Source organism: Rutilus rutilus (genome assembly GCF_951802725.1).
Source record: "Rutilus rutilus genome assembly, chromosome: 8".
Classification (NCBI taxonomy): domain Eukaryota; kingdom Metazoa; phylum Chordata; class Actinopteri; order Cypriniformes; family Leuciscidae; genus Rutilus; species Rutilus rutilus.
The window spans coordinates 27,286,526-27,309,255 of NC_140222.1; positions in this window are offsets into that span (position 1 = coordinate 27,286,526).

Sequence of the window (22,730 nt, forward strand, 5' to 3'; positions counted from 1 at the left end):
TTTCGTTTTTATTTCATCTCAAGATCAAGAGATTGTCGACTCGCTCCGGCAAACTGCTATCTACACCTGTCTATGTTCCATCCTGCCATTCTCCATCTTAGGCGCTGAAATATCCCTGTGGGAACATCAAATATTCATATCAGCCAAGCTAATAAATTAAAGATGGCTGTACAGTCATTATGATTCTAAATCAATAGCAACCCCTGGTAACCAGGGAGAATGGGAAAGGGCCTTTACTCTTGTGATAGTGGCTATCAATCATCTGCGCGACAACGCGAACAATGACACCACTGACACATCCTATTTATACATGTTCCTGTGCTGTACTGAATGTTCCTCATCTGAATTGAAGATGACCAACCCAATGGATGTCATAGGCGTTTGCGATTCATCTCTCCATTGGGGACCGGATGTTTGATCGTGATTCAATTTATCATTCAAATTTGAGGCTAAACACTCATCACTGGGGTGTACAAAGATGATGCTCTGAGGGAAGATAAAGGGGAAAAAAACCACAGACCAATTCTAGATCTTTTTTGTCAAACAAGCATATTCCTAACCCTATCACTAACCTCAACTCTAACCATTGACTATCAAAAGCCAATTGGAAACAGTGCTTGAAATGGGCCGGCATTCAAATTCCTTGATAAAAAATGTTACTCAAGCCCCAACTCTAAAATCTGATTGGTCGATTGGAATGTTGTTCCAGGACCAACAGGAAGACATCCTGCTTTCACATACTTTGCGACTATTAATAAAGTTATTTTTATATAGTATGAATGTGTGAATTTAATTCGGATGTACTATACGCCATGTTTTAATTGTCATGTGACCTGCCAGTGTCAGTTGGGTCACTTCACTGCCATTCACAAATCCTCTCCTGTGGTCTCATTGGATAGTAAAGTGTCCATTGAATGCGCACTTCAGAATCTCACCCGAAGTAGAACACCATCCAAGAACTTTTCGCCTACTGTCTTATAAATACTGTGAATTCAGACTATTTTACATACTGTTTTTCACCTTCTAAATAGTTAGCTATTCTGTAATTTTGGATGTAGCCATGGTATGTTTGACAAAGTTCAAGCATGTGGACTGTTCAGGGCTAAAAAGGACAACAAAAAGCTCTGCAGTCTGTTAAAGGTCCTTTGAAATAGTTTGACAAGCACTGTTCTGTGTTGATGTATTTCTTATTCAAATTAGTTTGGGTTGGCCTTGTCTCCTGCTATCGAAATTTATTCAAGTTTTCTAGTCAGAAATTGGACATGAAGCCCTCTCAAGTCGTATTTAAGATAAGGAAACTCTGGTTAAGTTGTGCTGGCCATCAACTTTAAACATGGTGGAAGAGAAAACCATTTCTGTAGTGTATGTTTGATAACAGTCATAACCATCTTTTGCATTTTGTATGCATTTGAATTAAAGGGATACTCCACTTTTTTTGGAAATAGGCTCATTTTATCATCAAGAAACTTTGCTGCCGTACCATGAGTGCAGCAGGCGTAATGATATGACGCAGTGCCTGAAAATAGGTCTATTGGAAGTTACTGAGCTGGGGACTATTTTCAGGCGCTGCGTCATATCATTACGCCTGCTGGACTCATGGTACGGCAGCAAAGTTTCTTGATTATAACGCAGGAATGAGAGTATAGTTCCTAGCCATATCAGCCTTTTCATTTTCCGTCGGTCTTAGTACACGATGTAACTACAGAAGAGTCAAGTTTTAAATAGGAAAAATATCAAAACTCTTTGGTCATTTTTTTGAGAGAGATGCTAATGGTCTTGTCCGATTCAATGATCTATGCTAAGCTATGCTAAATGTGGTACCGCCAGACCCGGAGATCGGCTGAATGGATTCGAAAACGGTAAAACTCAACTGTTTAACTCTGGGGGAGTTGTAAAATGAGCCTATTTCCCAAAAAAGGGGAGTATCCCTTTAACCTGCTGTCCTCAATGATTTCTATTCTTTCCATCAACAAAGCACTTGAACACGACAAACTTGTAATTACGACATCAGAAGTGGGAAATAGGACATTTCCGATAGTACATGAAGTCAACATTAATATCCAACAAATACAAAGTTCTGTCATGAAACTCTAGATGGCGCAAAGTAACCTGCTTGCAATCACATAATTTTCTATAGGGCACAGCTGATTGGTTCCTGCTGCATCAGTAGCCAATGAGCTTGCATGCTCAACCTTTAAAAACTTGGTTGGCATTTGCCTTAGCAGTGCAGCATGCTTTCAGAAACCCTCCACCATCCCCAGCTCCACCTGTATAAATCTGCTATGGGTAATTCATGTATCCTATATTGTACAGCAGCAGCATGTCTTACTTGCTCACAGCCGTGTGTCTGTGTATGTATTGGCAGTAGCAAGTCCCGAATTTGATCAACAGCAGAAGCAGCGTAGCAGATCTATTCCGCCAAGACCAATATATCAACATTGTCATACCTATTAACATGCCAAACACTCAGAGAGTTGTCCTGACAGTATTCTAGTTTATGTCACAAAACATGAATCATAATTTGCTACTTGCTAGTTGGACGTGGTACTAGGGGAAGGGACGTTCTCTTTGTAGAGCGAATTTGATTGGTTAAAAACCTGTGCAGTGCAGGATGACATCATCAATATCATCACAATTTTTGGTCCACTTTCCTGGAGGAGAAAGATTGTACAGTTTAAATTGCTTATATCTGCCAAGACTTTAGTAGCATGCTAGATAATAAACATTGCCCTTTAAATCTTATTTGAGTAGTATAGTTTCTGCATGGTCACACATGTCATTTATTGCATTTTAAGCTAATTGAAACCTCATTCAGTACTTCGGCATAAAAGCTTAGAGAAGAAAAAAGACTTGTCTCACCCTTCGGAGCTTGGCACTCATTAGGATGACTGTACCCTGTGAAGCGTGCTTGGTGTACATATGCATCGCTCGAGGCTACAGAATATGATGTGCTTCTCATCATCATAGTGACAGCACATATGGTTTCAGTGGAAAGGCACCTTCTAACGCTATAATTTTGTAGTGTCTACTAAGAGCACACTGCTCTTGCAGACTTATCTGCGCATATAATTTATTCTTAAAATGGAAGTGTCAACTGTGCCTACAAACTGAAATCACAGGAACAAATGGTGTCTGAAACATCTCTGCTTTGTGAAACAATATCCTGTGCAATCCATTAAGCAGAGATGGCCAGTGAGTCACCAGCAATGGACAAATTAATGGAGATGAAATGTAACTCACTCACCACCCCATCCCATCAACAGGCAGAATGGTACTCTGAAAAGCATCATCATTTCAATTGCCCCATTCCCTTCTACGAGGGAAAGAGAGCTAGAGAGATAAAATGCGTGGGAGACACCGATGACTCAGACAGGATAAGACACACTTTTATCAGAAGGTCACTCAGGCTCTCCTCTCCAATTAAGCCGTGCTGAAAATGTTAAAAACTGGTTACTGGACTTTTCTACGTACCAGACTTCAGAATCTATGTGCCAAATGATCTGGTTCCCACAGGAAAGAAAAATCAGAACTGAGATCTCTTTTGTATCTCATTTGTTTTTCCTAGACAGCAATCAGATGAGATTTACTCCTTAAAGGTCCCATATTGTACACCTTTCTGAAGATTTATTTTAGGTTTTGATGTCCTTAAGAATATATATTTGCGGTATAAGTACCAAAAACCATCTCAATATATTTTTACAGCTCCTTTCTTAGGAGCTCTGCCAAGGACAGGTCGAGTTTGGCCTGTCTACTTAATATTCATGAGCCTCTCTTCTGATTGGCCTGTTGTTTTCTGAATGACGCACGGCCAGACCAACCACAAGTGACTAGGGTCATGTATGCTGTAGCATGCTGTGGTTTGGTGATGCTCACAAGTAAGGAAAATAAAACACCTGTAATGATGGTGATAAATTATGTGTTATTAGAGCATAAACATTCACAAACCACTGTTAATTTAACATAAAAGCAAGCATAGGCTACTACGTGCATGATTTGGCATGACAGAAATAGCGCAAAGTGCGCTTCCTTAATAATTCCTAAAAAGCTGATCAGTTCATCGCGATCTCACAAAGCTCCGTTATTATCAATGAAGCTGACTGGACAATAAATCTTTCATAATGTCTACACTCCGTTTGTTATAATCAGAGGATTTGCCAGCATGCAGAATTCAGCACAGAACAAAAACTCAGTTTTGAGCGGTGAGTGGATTCTATCTTAAATGCATCTCATTGTGTTCAAGAAATCAACACATATGTCTGTGATTGGCTACATTGCTCAACGCTGCAAACATGTTATAAATAGAAAGTCGTTCTGGCCTGTAAATCGTTTTTATTTAGTTTTATTCTTGTTGCTTTTGTGCAACATATGAATAATGATTTATATGTTTTTATATGTTTTATTTTTAGATATTTCTATTTTGCGGGAGTCCCGCAAATCGTTTTATTCTTCCGCAACCCGCACACACACGAGTACTACCTTACCGCCCGCGCCCTCACTCGGTCATCAAATCTAGTCCCGCGCCGCACTCTGTTGCGTTAGGTCCCGCGGGAGTGCAGGTCTCTACATCGACTGAAAAGCATTTTCTCGACATGTTTCCGTTGTTGTTGCTCAGCAGCGATGTGGTCTGGGGTTGCGCAAAAGGAGGGAGGGATGGTGGGCAGTGCTTGAGGTGGGACTGAAGGCGGTGACTGAGTAGTTCTGACATCACATTTTTACGGAAGTCACTACTTTATGCAGCGCGATTTTATTCACGCTGCTAGGCAGCCTTGGGCACCATGGACCAGATTTTCCCCTCAAAAAGGGAACCAATCACAGAACGGGGAGGGAGCAGCAAGAAGATGACGACGTCTATGCGACACACCGAAGCAGTTTGTTTATATCTATGGATCCAACATGGCATCAGACGCGAAGTTACCTTTGATGCAGCCTTAGATAGTGTTCTAAGTAGTTTAGAACCCAAGTTTATTTCGTCTTCTTCCTCGTCGAATTTCTGTCGCTCTACATACGTCATCTGGTATAATTGAAACGATTGGCTATGAGCTACGTACAGGCGCATTTGATAGACATTCGTAGCGCCCAATAAACGGCTCTGGGCATTAGTAAACCACGCCTCAAATACGAGAAAATGAACATGTGGTTCCCAGACCACGTCTCAATGAGACGAGGTCTGACGTTAGCCAGGCTATACTTTATGCAGGGTGTGTGCATTTGTCTGTGGATTGACTGTTTTGAAACTTATATGGTAGTTATATAGGCCCTAGACCTCTGTTATCATGAAAAAAGCCAGGAAATTTCATTTTTGACAATATGGGACCTTTAAGTCTCCTGCTTACAAGATGTCTCCGGAAAAAGATAACAGAAATCTCATGTGTGTCTCCTCTAGAGTTATAGTGATCTCAACAATGTCTCTCGTTTTGCTCAGCCAATAAGTCTGTAGTCAAAAGTCAGTTATTTAGATGTGATTAGAAATGTCTCAAATATGTTATCTATATTCATTATATGTATAATATTGTTATTATTTTATATATTCTACATGCATTCAGATATTTCTCTTCGAATTAGACCACATTATCAGAGCTAAATATACACAGTCCTGGTCAGAACTATTGGCACCCTTGGTAAATATGAACAAAGAAGCCTGTAAAAATATATCTGCGTTAAAAAAAAAAAAAAAACACAAAAAAATCTAACCTTTCATTGAAGTAAAACAATGTAAAATGGGGAGGAAATCTCATTATGAAATACCCTTTTATTCCATACTTTTTGCACCCTCCTTTTGCCAAGGTAACAGTTCTGAGTCTTCTCTATAATGCCTGATGAGGTTGAAGATCAGAGACCATTCCTCCACACAGAATCTGTCCAGATCCTTCAAATTCCTAGGTCCATGTTGGTGCTTCTCCTCTTCAGTTTTCTATAGGGTTCAGGTTAGGGGACTGGGATGCTCATGGCAGAACCTTCATTTTGTGCTCAGTGACCCATTTTTGTGCTGATTTTGAAGTTTGTTTTGGATCGTTGTCCTGATGGAAGATCCAACCACGGCCCAATATAAGATTTCTAGCAGAGGCTGTCAGGTTTAGATTTTCTATCTGTTGTGCCATGATTTATCAAGATGCCATGTATCCAGGACCTCCAGCAAAACAATAGGCCCACAACATTAAAGATCCAGCAGTATATTTAACCGTGGGCGTGGGTTACTTTTTATTCCTGTTTGCACCAAACTCATCTGCCATTTACCATTTTCCAAGGGTGCCAATAATTCTGACTACAGTGTCTTTTATTTCTCTTAAGGAATTTTAGAAGAAAGAGAAATACAATAATGACAAACGATTGAAACAAAACTGAGTAAGGAAAGAGCAACCTTTGTCTTTTATCTCTTCCTTTGTCTTATCTTTCCTGCATTCGTTCTGACGTCACATAAAGTGTATCATCTTACGTCGAAAAAAAACTTGGAATCAGATAAAACACAGATGGACTTTCAGATAAGTCTGTAACTTGAAAACCTTACTGATTGTTTGAGCATTTCCCCCCAGACACGAGATGCTAATGCTTCCTGCTATGTTATCCCCAACCCTTTTTTTACATTCAACATGATGAATGGTAATAGCTGCACAGGGAGCATGATGTGAGGTGATTTTAGCAGATGCTTTCCTAAGGGGCCGGGTGGGCAGAGGAAAGTGGGAACTTGTTAAGAGATTGTGCTGGTGCTTATGAATGAGTCATAGGGAGTGTAGCCCACATGAATGGGCAGGTGCCACTGCGATGGAGAAAGAAATAGAAAGAGACAAAAAGAGAGAGAAAGAGAGATGAGAGGGGAGACCGAGAGGTATGGAAAGAGACATAGATAGAGAGAGACAGATCCCTGGAAAGCTGATTAGGATCCAGCTCATGCCCACACATCCACCCACACACTCTCCCTCCTCCGCTTCTCTTCCTCCTCTTATGAGGATGATGAACGTAGGGTTCCTCTTGTCTGCGTCCACCTCCATAACAGCTCTGTTGCGTCATCCTTCTGTCATAGTTTTTATCTGTTGTGGTGACAAATAAATATAAAAATAATCTAAAGAAAGCACAACCACATAAACGTTTATTCAGAGAGTAATGTTTCACATAAAAAGCCTTAGAATTGTTATCCATTACTGAGAGTTACTGTATATCTTTATATATATATATATATATACATTTTATGAATCTGCCGACGGAAATTGTAAGCATAATCGTGTAGAAAAGTAATCTTAGAATGCCTTTCCTCAATAAATCACATGATTTGAGGAATCATTCATGTCTGTACAATCAACTTCAGCAATAGGGCTGCACGATTTGTAGGGTAAAAAATTTTTTTTTTTGCTGTGCTTGTTAAGCTTGTGATTATATATACTTAAATTAGTGCTGTTAAATCGATTAATCGCATCTAACACAGTTTGTATATATATATATATATATATATATATATATGCGATATATATATATGCAATATATATATGATATATATATATATCACGATTCATAGATTTAACAGCAGTAATATAAATATTACTATAATAATAGTAATAGTAATTGTTGTTGTTATATTACTATTATTATTATTAATAATAAATAATAAATATTTGTATTGTAATATTTCCCTGTTAAATAAAAAGTATTTAAGAAAAATAATGTAATAATAATAGTAATTTTATTTTACAGTACAACTGTAAAATGACAGTATTAATATTCATGGCTGCCTTCATTTCTTCGTTTTCGAACTTTAAACCGTCAAGCTTTTATTTTGGCAGAAAACTAAATTTTTGTTGACAACACCCAGTTTATAATCACTTTAATTACTCATTACAAGTTTGGGAATATAGTTGGTGTATGCTGCGTTCCCAAATGTACATTGTAAGTGACCCAAACTCTCTGAGACACTGAAAACACTGTTATCATGAGCTGCTCATGTGTAAATAAACACAGTGCTGCGCTTCACTCCGAAACATGCGGCCCATGTATTTCTTTAATGAACCTGAGCGCTCTTTATTACTTAGACTCACAAAAATAAAACAAAATCTGCAATGAATACGATTCTGGAGAGTTGCTTGATAACATTGGCCATGAGTTATTAGCCTGTCTAGCGCAAACAGCAGTGTCCTTCTGTCATGTGTACTGTCATTTAAATGCAATTGACCTCTGCGCCTGTCAGAAGAATGACAAAGAAAGGCCGTGTTGAAAGAAAGACACGAGGGAGGGGGGAGGGGGGAGGGGGGGCACATTCTATTGTAGAAGTGTGACTATTCCGCTTGCTGCAGAATGACTCACAGTTGCCATGGAAACTTTACCACTCACCACTTTCTAATCGGCTATTTCAACAGCCTGACGGAGAGAGAGCCAGAGCTGAGTAAAATGCTTCATGCCGGAAATAATCAACGCACAGCGCTGGACAAAAATGGTGCTGTGACAGAAACTCTAACTTAATGTCACTTTTTGACAGGTGTTTAAACACTAATGGAACCGGAATGATGGCATGACACTAATATAGGAACTAAATGAACTTACTGGAGTCTAAAATTGGTAATATTGATAATATACTTGGAAACTGGCGCAACTGAAATTTAGTTCGAGTCTACTTGAAAACATGGTTCGGAGCCAAAAGTATGTGCCATCGAATGTGTAGTGATTGATATGTTTTTTTTAATTTTTATATTGTATTTATGTATATTTATTGTTTTGGATGTATTGTATGGTGAAGCCAGAGGCCATTTTTCACAACGTGGATAATAAAGTAAACTAAACTAAAACTAAAAGCACATCAATTTTGTAACCTTTGAACATTCATCTTTGGACTCCCAAAGCAGAACACAATCACCACCTTAATATACAATCAAAATGATCATTGTTCCATGATTATATGAATACAAACAAGCATTATTCAAACCCAAGGTAAGCTTTTATCTATCAAAACAGGACATTGAGTTCCCAGAAATAAAAATGTATTTTCAGGTGTCCCGCTAGCATTATGTACTGAGGAACAAATGAATCAATCTAGATTTCTTGCTATTTACTAGGGAAATTACACTCTTCAAAGACTGCATCCTCATTTGTACAGAAAATCAAGCCTAGATTGGTACACATAATGACATGTTTAATGGGTTGGCCCTGTCTGACCTCGAAAGCCTTCATTTTAGATTATCAGATTATCAACTGAGAACTATCCGAATAGCAAAATTAAATGGACCATTATTTGAATGGACCATTGCAGAGGTCTCCAATTAGCAGACTGAGGTGTAGGAGACAAGACATAACCTTGAATTAAATATTTTCAATTCTACACTGGATAAATGAGCAGGCTTAGAAATATTATTCTGGCTGTATAGAATGTAAAATTTTGGGTCGAATACATTATTTATATTTTATTGTTTATTTTATATCAGTGTTGTTATTGTTAACTAAAACCAAAACCATTGAGTATATAAGTTGCTGTTAAGTACAATCTACTTGAATGTTTAAGTCATTTCAACTTAAAGGAGACATATCATGCTTTTAAATTGTTCCTTTTTACATATAAATCATACATTTGTAGTCTATATAAAGCAGAACTGCAATGCTTGGGTCTGAATTCTTCATTATTATAGCTCCACAGGCCCCTTTTCTACCCCTTTTCTGATGTGCGTCTGAGAGCAACTCGTTTTGGTGCGGTATCTTTAAATACAATTGAGACACTTCATACCCCGCCCCCTCTCCAGGTTGCAGAGGTTCAACTCCACCCCGTTCTGCCATTTTTGTAGTTTGATAGCAGAGATACGATTATGTAGCGGCACAGAAACTTTTTATTCACACGTTATTAACAAAATGTCAACAACGGAAGACTTGTCCAGCCAGCCTTAGCTACATGTTCGAGCCAGAGTCGGAGCCGGAGCGAGATGAAAATGAAGACGACGAACCTGTAGAACAACGTCTTCATATGGATGTATCGCACTGGTGTGTACTGTATTTACACATGAAACTTTGGTCTTCCGACCTTTTACCACCGTGTCGATTTATTTTGATTAATATGTGCGAGGGAGAGAGAGCAAGACAGCGTCTAGTTTGGAGACGGTGATGTCTTGTTTACACTTTAGCCTGACTCTGAAGAGAGAGAGTGAGCGCGCGCGCGACCGGGTCTCTCTCTCTGCTCGTTCTTTCAGTTAAACATGCGCTCTTGTCACAAGCGCGGCAGTTTATCTACATTAGACGGTGTAATGAAGCGTGTGGGTTACTACATCCAACAACCGAACATTTTAACTTACCCTCTCGTAACTTCTGCATCCTTTAGCTTGGACTACAAAATTGCAGCGAGAAATAAAAATGGCGGATTGCTCGAAGTGTTGGGCCGGAAGTCAATGTCCTTATTTGGCAGTTCCGCTGCAAATACTGTGACGTAATAGTTCAAAAAACGTCATAGATAACAGAAAAATCGGAACAGGTTGAAAAATATGACCAAAACAGAATATAAAGATATCAACGAAGCACCTGAAGAGAATAATTTCATATTTTCTGTACTTCTAAACACTCAGAGACAACAAAATGCATTTAAGGGCTAAAAAAGTGCATTTGGCATGATATGTCCCCTTTAAATTACATTGAACTGACTTTAAAAATTAGTTGAATCTTGTATAATTTATAAAAATTGCTTAACTTTTGGTGAGTTAAAGGTGAACTAAGTAACTTTTTTACCTTAACTGAACAGCTTCGGAGTCATTGGAATGGTTATATTACTTATTTCGGGTTGAATGGTGGTCGTTTCGCCCCCCCCCCACGGTTGCCCGTGAGCGGAAAATCCGCACTTGCAACTTTGAGCCGGCGGGCCGCCGCGTCAGGAAGTCTCGCGTGATATCAGGTCTCGCGATGTAAACAATTGCTTTACGGCCAAAAGAAATCTGCTAAAATACTGTCATTATTGCGCTCCCTCACGCTGTTCGAACCCGAATGAAGAAGACGTTTTAAAGAATGTCCCATCTGCTTTGATGTCGTTGATCTACTAGCCTCTGGTATCTGAGAATCGCCAACGAGTTTTTACAACAGTGTTGTCAAATATCTATTCCGAAGCTGTGGGGGGAGCTCTAGAGAGAAACCTGCGAGCAAAAAGCGAGAATACAGCGAAGAAATCCCGAAACTACTGAGCCCCGCTTTAAAGCAATGTAAAAACATGTTGTCAACTTATTAATCATATAATTTTTTAATGTGTATATATATACAGTAGATCGACAAACTTAAACTTAAATGAAAATTAGGAATGTTGCCTTGGAGTTAGTTGAAGATTCAGTTTCATGCATTGTTGCACTAAAACTGACCCTGTAAAACCTCTTGCTGTTTTATTATATGTGAGATCCTGCCTGTCTGCAGTTAAGAACAAGTTAGAGACAAAAGTGAGACCCTGCTGTCTTTCTTAAATTGAAGAGATTCATTGTAATATATACAGTGTTTGCTCATCTTCACCTTGAGAGTTTCAAATTGATACCGTTTCAGTCACAGCAGCAGTTGCTTACAATCCGTGCGTCGTGACCTCAAAGAAAAATTCTTTTAGCCAGCTCTCGATGTTATACAAACTATGACTAATATTGCATTTACCTATTATTCACCGGGGAATAAAGCTCAATGTTTTATCCAATCAGACGCCATTCATTAAATGGTGGAATAATGCCTGCCCGAAATGGTGTATGCTTTGTTACAAACCTTAAAAAGCAAACGGATATAAAGAATTCAAGGATCATTGAAAAAAGCAAGGACAATCTCAAGGACAAATCTATGAGTGTGTGTATTTGTAAGAGAGGAGAAAGAAAGAGAAGGCAGAGAGAAAATGAAATAAATCCAGTGAACATCTATCCATCAAATACTTTAATTTAAGCGGTGTAATGTAGGTTTTCCGTTAATGTAGGTTTGTCGCAGACAGTTATAGTTTTTTAGTTTAACAGAAGGTGCTCAGAAGCTGCAGTGTTTTCTCAGTTTAACCCAAACTGATTGGCCCAGCAGATGTCCTTGTACGTTTGAAAAGACAAACTATTCATGCCAATAGATGAAATTGTCCAAGGAGAATAGATTAGCATATTTAGCATGAAAATAAACAGAAGTGAGTCACGTTTTGAAGTATCATCATACCGAGGAACAATTCGTCCTTTATTTACAAGCGGCAAAGGTAGGTAATGAGCTTTTTTTTTTTTACCATATGGTCTCTAACGTCAGCAACAAAAGGACTTAACTATGTGCACGGAATGTGTGTATATATTTATGTTCCCTTACCATTACCTTGTAACAATAAATGCAAGAACTTTGCCGTTTCACTGTGATTCATCAGACCTCGCTTTGTCCCAAAAGGATGCAAATACAGCGTAAGGTCAGAGCTTCTTGATGAGGAATTCACATAACAGCTGATTCACTCAGACAACATGGTCTTTATGAATATGTAAAAGACCATACCTGATCCATGTTAATCATGCCGAATGTAAATTTCAGCTTCGCAAATGTGCAAACAAGGGATGCGACCCATAAAAGTGAAAAAGTTCTATAGAATTGAATATATTCCATGGCAAAAGAACATAAAAAGGATATAGACACATTCTGTGCATACACACAATAACTTTGTGCTTAATGATGCGCCTCAAGACAACGACGTTTTCTCAAAGAAGTCATTAAATATGCATATGTAACAGCATGGTGCATACATCCTACGGTAAATCCCCTTAACGCTGATATCTGCATGGAGCTGTGCTGTTAATTTTAAAGACCTGTCTGCCCTTTTGGTTGTTTAAATATTTATAACGTTTTTTTTTCTTCTTTCAACCTTTGGCTCATATCCTGCTTCATGTTGAGTACTGATGTGATTGAAGGGTAATTTATTTCATAGAGGAGTAAATAACGACTTTATCCTTCATTATTCTGTGTCATGGTAATGGAGTTTTAGAGTGAGAACGCTATCGATGAAACCAGGATTGACTGGAAATAGTGAATATTATGACTTTTTTTTTAACAATTCTGGTTGCTTAACTCATCCATTAACGAGTAGTTTGAGGAGGAAATATTTAGGGGGAAAAAAGAAATCCTATTCTGTCTCTAAATGCTGTAAATGCTCTGAATGGGATATTTTCAATAAATAGCCTATTAAACAACAAAGATAAGAAATGTTGTAACAAATTGTATTGATTCCTTTATTTGTCTAAACTATTACAGTCACACTTTAGATTAGAGTCCAATATTCACTAGTAACTATGACTTTTGCCTCAATAAACTCCTAATTACTCCTAATTAATAGTTAGTAAGGTAGTTGTTAAGTTTAGGTATTGGGTAGGATTAAGGGATGTAGAATATGGTCATGCAGAATAAGGCATTAAAATGTGCTTTATAAGAATAAACAGCCAATATCCTAGTAATATACATGCTAAGAAGTAACTAGTTATTAGTGAGAATGGGACCTTAATCTAAAGTGTTGCAAATATTACAGACAAAACTCATAATGTGTATCTTTAATGTAATATAGGCTAAACAACCAGTTGCTAGACACTTTGACGTGGTGTCATGAAGTTGACACTATGGGGACGCCCTCAGGTGTCTGAACATGTGTACCAAACATGGCGATTTTATTGGCCGATGACAGTCAATGACATCATGAGCGGAGCACTTGTGAGTATAAGAGGGCACCTGCAAAATACATCAAAATGTGTGATCTGAAAAAAGCTCTGTTTACTTTTGTCCTTCTTTTCGAGGGGCAATCATCTATGCCTGCTGAGGCAGTGCGGTGGCTACATTTGTGGTGTTCGCAGGCTGAACTGGCTGAGTCGTTCGGGGAAGCAGTGACTTTCTTCCCAGCTCCTCAAGCTTGTTCAAGTGATCTATTGGATCTCTGATCCAGCAGAAAGCATGTTAATGATGTCACGCACGTGGTGGAGTAATAACTACTTTTTTTTAAATGAATCTGTTTGAGATCGAATTAATACTAGATGTTTTGCTTTAAATTACGGACATGTCATCTGAGGAACATTTCTAATTTTTCTCAGTTATTTTGCTTTATATCCAGATTCAATCATAGGCTCGTTCTTATGTACTAGAGCACGAATGCACATGCGCACTCTTAAAAAAATGCAAACTAAAAGACATAAATTACATTTGTATGTATTAAATAAAAGATACAGATTGTACTGAATGTCAGCTTGCTTATTTTGCTCAAGATAAGGATTTATTGACTCCACATGTCATGCAAACAAGAAACTATGCTTCTAACCACAGGTCGAGAGCTGTCGTTCCAACCACACAACTTTGCGATGTTGTTTGCGAATGTCCGTTGGAACTATGGTTTCGGGAAACACCGACTCGTTGAACTATGCTGATAACGACGGAACTTGCGACCGTAGTTTGCTAACAATGCTTTCGGGAAATGCACCCCTGGGTGGAGTTATGGATGATGAACCTAGCTGAATGGAGAAGTTGTGTTGTAGTGTTGGGTTGGCCGGGACCACAAGCAGCTCTGTCTTCACAAGGTTTAGTTGAAGGTGGTGGTCCTTCATCCAGCAAGAAATGTCTGTCAGGCAGGCTGAGATGCGAGCAGCTACCGTCGGATCCTCTGGTTGGAATGAGAGGTAGAGTTGTGTGTCGTCAGCACAACAGTGATAGGAAAAACATTGTTTCTGAATGACAGATCCTAGTGATGACATGTAGATGGAGAAGAGAAGTGGTCCAAGCACTGAGCCCTGAAGCACCCCAGTAGCTAGATGTTGCGACTTAGACACCTCACCTCATCCCTCCACGACTTACCTGAGAAGTAAGACTTGAACCATTGGAGTGCGGTTCCTGAGATGCCCTTCGTCTTAAGCATTGACGGGAGGATCTGGTGGTTAACTGTGTCAAACGCACCAGACAGATCCAGCAGGATGAGAACTGAGGATTTGGAAGCTGCTGTTTGCCAGTCTCATGAGCGTCCTTTCCCTGTAAGCCTGCCATTTTTTCCTGACCTTCATACTGAGGTAGAGAATTCATGAAAGGAACCATATACTGGGCTCATATTTTTCCATTTCAATATTCAAGTTATTTGAATGTGGAGGGATTGTACGAGGACGGGTGTGTGAAAATGCTCCATAGAGCCTGGACGATAGAGTTACTGGGCATGTTACATTATGCTTTGCTTTCTGCTTTTTATGGCAAAAGTGGGGATGTAAGCTTCCTCAAACAAACACTTAGAGGAGTTAGTGGCAGCTCTAAGGAGCCTGGCTTGCTCTTTGTGATAGGCTGCTTAGCCCCTAGGGTAGAGCAGGATGAATGGAACCATGTTCCATTTACCTTCCTCCCCAGTAATTGTTAGGTTGTGAAGCAGGAATATCTCTCCCCTTTGGATAGATGCTCGACCATGGAGAGTTGGCTTGTGGGCGTCCCTCCTTGTTATCTGTCATGTGAGTAGGTCGAGTGCATTTAAGGCAGGGTTCAGCTATTCTCCCCCAGTTAATTTGGGGTCCTCAAGTAGAATCTAAGCTCCCCTTGGGTTAAGAGTCTGGGTTAGAATACTGTAATACAGCAGTTCAATCTCTTTTTTCAAGCTATATAAAATTGGAGGTAAATATAATGGATTGATATTCTAACCATAGATGATTTGTATATTCCCTCAAACATCAGTTTGTTCAAACGCTACCAAAAAATAAATAAATAAATAGATAGGCTACATTAATTTAGTATGGGAGAAAACCTCTGTCTCTCTCACAAACTGCTCTAACTCCACTAACCTTTGTTACAGATACAGTGGTTACAGCCCTAAGTCCGTGTTGGAGCTGAAAATACAGTTCAAAGCGTTTAAACGTTTCGTTTTTTATTTTCACACCATTAACAGGTCATCAAGTCCGTTCAACTTATAACAGTGAGAGAGCGGGAAAGGAAAAGCTCACAGCCACAGAAGCTCAAACGCTGGCCTAGTGCGAGTATGTTACGCTTCAGTCATTTGTTGCCATGACAACTGTGTCCTGACCGTCTGAGCTAGCAAGCTTTCAAGAGTTGTGAACTGTCTAAATATATAAAATTAATTTTTTTTTTTTTTTTTACTGAGGCGTTAAAACAGATATGATTCTACTTCAGAATTGCCAGAAATAAAAACAATGAGCCAATTTAGTCTCTCTCCAACAATTGTAGCATTTTTAAACCTAAAAAATATATTATTAAAAGTTTTATAGCCTAGCACATTTCCAGAACGTCAATGTTGCATTACATGGAAACAACATACATTTGTGTGAGTAAGTGCCCATAATTTGTATTACCCTGCTAATAATGATAATAATAATAAATAAAAATAATTTTTAAAAACGCCATATCTGGTTGGCTGGTCTATGACAGACATAGTTTAACTGTCTGGGAGACCAAACCATTTTTTAAGTTTTTTTCCCCCCACCAAGTTTAATTCCTATAATCTACTTATTGAATCAATGTTCTGAAACAATATCTTCCAATAAAGACAAATGGCTATAAAATCATTTATAACACCGTTGCTACCTTGATAATGCAACTATGATGTTATTGCATCATCCTCCCTATGGAAGTGTTGGTAATGTTCTGTTTGTTTTTGCAAACACATCATTTGTTTGCTGGTTCAACAGAGTGATACCGATCCAACAGACAAACAGTGGTGTAATGCAGATAATTGTCTCTTGTTTTCTATTGAGGGTCATTTTCAAGTATGTCACGAGTAAGACCGAATGCATTGTCGTGATATCCTATAAGTGCATAACAATAGACCCTACACCACATTATTCAACTAAATTAGTCCTCACTGTCATCTATGACTGTCTGATGTTCAAATATAAAACAGCACTGCAATAGCTGCCATTTAAACATTCAGTCAATCTCTAATTACAGTGTTCTAACAGCGCTGTGTAAACATGACTTGATTTGTCATAGTTATTTAATCAGTTTAATCAATCACACATTAAAAGTGTCTGGCTAAAAAATAAAAACACAACAACATTTTAGTTAATAAAAAACTAGAGCCAAGAACTAAAATGCATTTGTTAACTGTCTTTGCTCTCTTGACCTCTCCACTTATGTTGAAACACCACACAAATAGCCTTTTTAGCACCTTTTGCCATAGACCAGTGTTTTGATCAACACATCACGACTCACTCTCATCCTACACCCACTCATTTCAGTCCCAATAGCGTACAGTATTTCAGTTTGCCAAGTGTCATAGAAGGTGCTAGTGCCATAACAGTGCCACCTACTGTACAGCTGGAAATATGTGGACATATAGTATTAAACCCATCAATCATCTGTATCATTTTTCCAATACCAGACTCAGTCAGCTATTAAATGTGCATTCTTCCACTACCTTCTCACAGTCACAAACATGTGACACACAAAATGTCTTGTTCATATGACAGCTTACATACAGTATTCGAGTCGCTAATGTATGAATGAACTGGTAATTGGCGAGGGTAAAAGGAGCATCTCAGTCTTTGCAAGCAAAGATGGGTCATGGCTCGCCACAACTAGAAAACTGTCAAGCTAGACAATTGTCAAACAATTCAAAAGTCACATTTCCCAATGCAATATTGCAAAGAATTTAGGTATTTTACCATATACGTAATATTAAGGAAAGATTAAGGGAATCCAGAGAAATCTCAGTCTGTGTAAGGCAAGGTCAAGTCAAGTAAATTTTTTTTACAATACAGATTGTTTCAAAGCAGCTTTACAGTAATAACAGGAAAATATTGCAAAAAGGTTTGTTTCGGCTGTACAGCAGATCTAGAGGTAAATAGTGGCATAGTCCAGCTTAAGTTTGTTCAGTGATGGTTCAGTTCTGTTGTAAAAAAGTTATTTCTATACAGAAAGAAAACAGTGATGTCATCGTCCAGCTCAGTTCAGTTCTCATATAATGGTATCAATGCAGGCAGATCAATAATATTGTTGAAAATTAAGTGTCCCCAACTAAGCAATCCAAAAGCCAAAGCAGACAAATCAACAGTGGCAAGGAACCAAAACTCCATCAGGTGACAGAATGGAGAAAAAAAAAAACCTTGGGAGAAACCAGGCTCAGTTGGGGGGGGGGGGGGGGGGGGTTACGGCATTTCTCCTCTGGCCAACGAATGAACAGTGTATGATTATGATTCAGGCAGCATTACAGGTCAGAAGTCACACTGGATCGGAACATTCAGAATATTTATCCAGTTCCAGGTTGAGGATCAGGGTCATCACGCCGGCATGGAGATGGGTTTGTTGAGGATCAGTGCCGATGGCTGTCGTGTCGATGAGGCCTTCACAGGGGAGAGTCTAGTTGACACACTCTGCTGACACTTCAGGGATGCATTGTGGTCATGTCTAGGCGCAGGTCCTCCATCTGATCTGGATACGGCTCGGATCTGGCTGACTACATCATGCGTTGTAGTCGTGTCTAGGCGCAGGTCCTCCATCTGATTTGGATACGGCCCGGATTCGGCTGATCATGCGTTGTGGTCATGTCTAAGCACAGGTCCACCATCTGATCTGGATACGGCCCGGATCCGGCTGACTACATCATGCGTTGTGGTTGTGTCTAGGCGCAGGTCCTCCATCTGATCTGGATACGGCTCGGATTCGGCTGATCATGCGTTGTGGTTGTGTCTAGGCGCAGGTCCTCCATCTGATCTGGATACGGCTCGGATTCGGCTGATCATGCGTTGTAGTCGTGTCTAGGCGCAGGTCCTCCATCTGATCTGGATACGGCCCAGATTCGGCTGATCATGCGTTGTGGTCATGTCTAAGCACAGGTCCACCATCTGATCTGGATACGGCCCGGATCCGGCTGACTACATCATGCGTTGTGGTTGTGTCTAGGCGCAGGTCCTCCATCTGATCTGGATACGGCTCGGATCTGGCTGACTACATCATGCGTTGTAGTCGTGTCTAGGCGCAGGTCCACCATCTCATCTGGATACGGCCCGGATTCGGCTGATCATGCGTTGTGGTCGTGTCTAAGCGCAGGTCCTCCATCTGATCTGGATACGGCCTGGATCCGGCTGACTACAGTAAACCTCGGGATAAACAGAGAGACTAACATTAGTGTAGATGCCATTCTTCTTATGATGTAACGAGTACATCGGGTGTTATAGGAAGTGTTCCCGGTTCCGGCTGACTCAGTTCATACAGCCTAACAAGGCTGGGTCCAATCTCATCTCAGATGCTCCAAAACACAGTGGAAATGGGTGCTGTGATCAGATGAGTCCACGTTTCAGCTTGTTTTGGGGGAAAAAAGACGTAGGGTTATCAGTCCCAAAGATAAAAGGGACCATCCAGACTTTCATCAGCGACAGGTGCAAAAGCAAAAATCTGTCATGGTATAGGGGTGCATTAGTGCAAATGTGTGAAGGTACCACTGACAAGGAGGCATATATTGGCATTGTACAGAGTTGCCATCAAGATGACATCTTTCCTGGGAAGCAAGACAATGCCAGGCCTCATTCTGCACATGCTAGATCAGAGTGGTTTAGTAGACACTCTACATCACAGAGTGGATGTGCCTGACTGCCTGCCTGCAGACCAGATCTGTCTCTTATTGAAAATGTAAAGGAGAATCAGACAACGACGAGCACGGGCTGTTGAGCAGATGTCTTGTATCAGGCGAGATTGGGCAAAAAAAATCCACTTGCAAAACTGTAACAGTTAGTTTCCTCAATTCCTAAACAATTGAAAATTGTATGGAAATTGACCACAAAATGATGTTTTATTAACAAAGTTCGGGAGGAGCACGTTCAAATAATTGATCCAATTATCACATCATTCCAACCAGCTGTCAACAATCAGTAATCAACATGTCTATCCAATCAGCATGAGTGGAGACCTATTTGACTATTCCTCGACAGTTTTTCAGTATCCCTCCACCACCCCGTCTCCTCACACTCGCCTGGTTACTTCCTAACCAGCAATACGGGGGGAGTACTCTGGGTTCGGGCCCGATATCCGAGCTCGCAGCCCTCTCCCCGGACAGCACGCCAAATATACATACCATTTATTCTATCTAACTTATTTGTAAGTGTGAACTCGTGAAATGGCCTTAAAATGTGTATCAGGGAAATGGGATACCATCATGAAAATGTGTATCTCACCTACCATCTTTGTTATTTGACTCTTTCTTTTTTTCTGACAGAGCTTTAGAGTCATTATTACCCTCTACATATAGATGCTCACTTAATTGTTTACTTTGTCAAATCGACACCAAACTATGTATGATGTTTGTGTCCTTTTCACTGGCATAGGCCTGAGTAGACATCAGTGTAGGATGCTTTCCATCGCCCTGAGTCTCCAAGGCCTCCTGCCAGTGTGCTCTCCTTTTAGTTAGTGTTGCGTCAGAGCATGTCCTTTGCAGCAAGATCAGAACCCCATGGCGTAGCCGGCTAAGAGAGATTAACTCACCCATCAATGAACAGCTGGAAGGACTTGAAATGGCCATTAAGAAGGAGCCAAGGTGTGAGAGGGTGAATGTATTAGTCAGGCTACTTCCTCTTTGGGAGATTTTTCCATCAGCAACACACATGAAAAGGGAATTAACTGATTGATCTATCACGTGTTTGTGAGACAAAGAGAAACTAAAGGAAACTTCAATACTAACATCTTAAAATGTGGATTTTTACTTCACTTTGTTATTCGTGAATGATTACTGCACAATGTTTATGACAAAATTGCGCTTTTAATGGCACACAGCATTAGGCATATGCACCTGTTTCCAGTTGAGCTTTTATTCTGCATCATAGATGTGAATCAAAGCTTTTATCTCATTAGGCAACAAAATGAATCATGTGTTTATTCTGTTCTGTTAAAATCCCTTAAATCAAATCACAAACATCGTTATTATCAGCATTATGCAGTTTAATCCTATTAGCAAAGCATCTTCATAATTTATTTATTTATTGTTAAACAGAACTAAGAACACCTACACCAAAGGCTATAAAATAATAAACAACTCCTGAAAATTGGATTAATGTGACAAGTGCATGCATATTTTATTTCAAGCTCATCAAGTGCAAAAACAACAAAACAAAGACAACATTTTCGTGTTACTACTTTATCGGAAAATGGTGTATTATTGACGAAATCCAAGGCAGCATTGTTGATCACAAGTCATAAGCAAATCAATTGTCTATAAATTCATCATTCCTGGTCTTTACAAGAGTGAAATATTCAATCTTGATTCATACAACCACCAGTAGAGGACACCATTGCTAAAAAATGAGGCTTCAATCACTAGTACCACTGGGACTGTTAAATAAAGTGAATTTTACGGAATTTTAAGGTGAAGTTTGGAATTATTGACATTATTAATGTAGAAATGTTCCAACTTCTCTAGACTAGAGCCATTGAATAATGTATAATTATTTTTAACATACATTTTTTAACTCTCTCTCTCTCTCTCTATAAAAATGCTAGAAAACAGGTTAAGAATTCAGTATTTTATATATATATATATATATATATATATATATATATATATATATATGTATATTTATATAATACTGAATTCTTAACCTGTTTTCTAGCATTTTTTAACATTTGGCTTGACACATGAATGCTCCAACTTCTTATGTTATTATAAAATCAAATGTTTAAGCTGTAAATAACACAGCACTATTTCGTGTAAAATTGTAAATAATTCTCAAAAAGAGACAATATTTCTATCTTGTTGAAAAAACTAACTTAATGTAGAAACAACATAGTATTTAGTGTATTCTTACTTTTTTCAATAATGTTAAAAAATTCTCTGATATTAGATTGTTTAAACCTCTGTAGCTAAGCTATATATAATTGTTATCCTTTACAGACAAAAATATAATGATCATCCAGTCAAGCACTGAATAAATGTATGGCAACTGTAAAAACATTCATAGTTCACAATTCACATTCTGGGCTTTTTCCTTTCCCTCCCACCAGGATCAGACCATTTTCAGATTTTGTCGAAGTGGTGCCAACATTGTAGGCTAAGTCGAAGACTCGCAGTGTGTTTTTCATCATTACAAATCAAAATCAGACATCTTCTTGCACTCGTTTTCGCAGCTCATAAACATTGTGGTTTGTATATATTTAGAGCATGATAATTAGATCATGGTTTGAGCTAAACTCTGCAGGACAGTGGCCCTCCAGGGCTGGATTTGAACCATACCTATATACCCATATATATATACACTCACCTAAAGGATTATTAGGAACACCTGTTCAATTTCTCATTAATGCAATTATTTAATCAACCAATCACATGGCAGTTGCTTCAATGCATTTAGGGGTGTGGTCCTGGTCAAGACAATCTCCTGAACTCCAAACTGAATGTCAGAATGGGAAAGAAAGGTGATTTAAGCAATTTTGAGCGTGGCATGGTTGTTGGTGCCAGACGGGCCGGTCTGAGTATTTCACAATCTGCTCAGTTACTGGGATTTTCACGCACAACCATTTCTAGGGTTTACAAAGAATGGTGTGAAAAGGGAAAAACATCCAGTATGCGGCAAATCCTGTGGGCGAAAATGCCTTGTTGATGCTAGAGGTCAGAGGAGAATGGGCCGACTGATTTAAGCTGATAGAAGAGCAACTTTGACTGAAATAACCACTCGTTACAACCGAGGTATGCATCAAAGCATTTGTGAAGCCACAACACGCACAACCTTGAGGCGGATGGGCTACAACAGCAGAAGACCCCACCGGGTACCACTCATCTCCACTACAAATAGGAAAAAGAGGCTACAATTTGCACGAGCTCACCAAAATTGGACAGTTGAAGACTGGAAAAATGTTGCCTGGTC